This window comes from Pteropus vampyrus, unplaced genomic scaffold (genome assembly GCF_000151845.1).
Source record: "Pteropus vampyrus isolate Shadow unplaced genomic scaffold, Pvam_2.0 Scaffold14, whole genome shotgun sequence".
NCBI classification, from domain to species: Eukaryota; Metazoa; Chordata; class Mammalia; order Chiroptera; family Pteropodidae; genus Pteropus; species Pteropus vampyrus.
In genome coordinates this window covers 13,083,629-13,084,967 of record NW_011888795.1, presented here as the reverse complement: position 1 = coordinate 13,084,967, position 1,339 = coordinate 13,083,629, and the positions used below count along the sequence as shown (strand labels likewise).

The 1,339-nt window shown below is 27.0% G+C and overlaps 1 protein-coding gene across 12 annotated transcripts in view; it reads right to left on the bottom strand.

Moving 5' to 3' along the window:
* The window catches only part of PEX5L (peroxisomal biogenesis factor 5 like), a 211,272-nt gene that overhangs the window by 31,410 nt on the left and 178,523 nt on the right, over positions 1-1,339 (bottom strand). The window lies entirely within an intron of this gene.

Below are 1,339 nucleotides of genomic sequence, written 5' to 3'. Positions count from 1 at the left end.
TTTAGTTGTCTGAAGTTGATGCTTATTCTACTAATGTTTACTCTTCTCTCCTAATGTAAGTATTTAGAGTATCTAGCACCCTTTGAGTATTGCTTTACCTACATTTTATAATTTTTGTTTTGTAGCATTTTGCTATTATTTGGTTGTAAGAATTTATTAATTTCTACTTTTTATGATTTTTTGGAAGCCATGAGTTATTCTGAAGAGTGTTTTTAATCACTAAACATATGAAGTTTTACATGATATGCATGATTTACATGAAACAGATCTTTTGAAATGTATTGAGGCTTGCTGTATGGCATGATCGAATTTGGTAACGATTCCAAGTATGCTGGCAAAGAATATATATTCTGCAACTGATGTGTGCCGCAGTTTATATATGTCCACTAGATTACATCTTCGGTATTTTTACTAATCTCTTTCTGCATATTATCAATTTTTAGAGAGACATATTAAAATATCCATTATGATGACAGATTTATTCCTTTTTCCTTGTAGTTTTGACCATTTTTGCTTTATATATTTTAAATATATCTTTTTAGTTGTATACAAGTTTGGAATGGTTTTATCTTCCTGTGATTGAACTTTTTATATTAGTTAGAAATCCTTTTTGCCTTTAGTAATGCTTTTTCCTTAAGTTTCTTGTTTTTGTTTTTGTCTTTGTTTTACCAGATACTAATAGCTGTCACCTTTCTTTTGGCTATCGTTTGCTTGGTATATATTTTTCATAAATTTTCTTTCAGATATTTTGTGTCTTCATGTTCTAAGTGTGTTTTTTACAAAGAGTCTAGAATTAATTTTATTTTAAATCTAGTCAGTTAATATTTATCATTTAATTGGAGAGATAGGATAATTTACATAATAACTGATATATCAGGATTTATTTCTCCATCTTATATTGTGCTTTCTATTTGTCAACCTTTTAAAAATATTTTTCTCCTTTCTTCCTTCTTTTACAATGATTAAGTTTTTTTCTTAATTCCTAAATTCTGTTTTTTCAATTCTTTAATAGACTGAAAGTCATATATTACTATAATTTTTGTGGTTACCTTAAATGATTTAATGTGCATATTTAACAAAAGTCTAAAGTTAATAAATGCATTTATTCTCTGGAACAACACAAAAATTTAGACTCTAATTGCAATCATTATTATATTTTTTCTAAATCTGCTGTTACTATTGACAGTCATTTGTCCTTTTCTTGTACTTTCAATTCTCTCTTTCATTTATTTGAATATATGAAACAGTCTTCTTTTATATTCTATAATAATTCTCAAGTCTTTGAGGTATGATTTCTCTGTTGTTTCTGCCGACTCTGACTCATGGTTTCCTTCCTTAA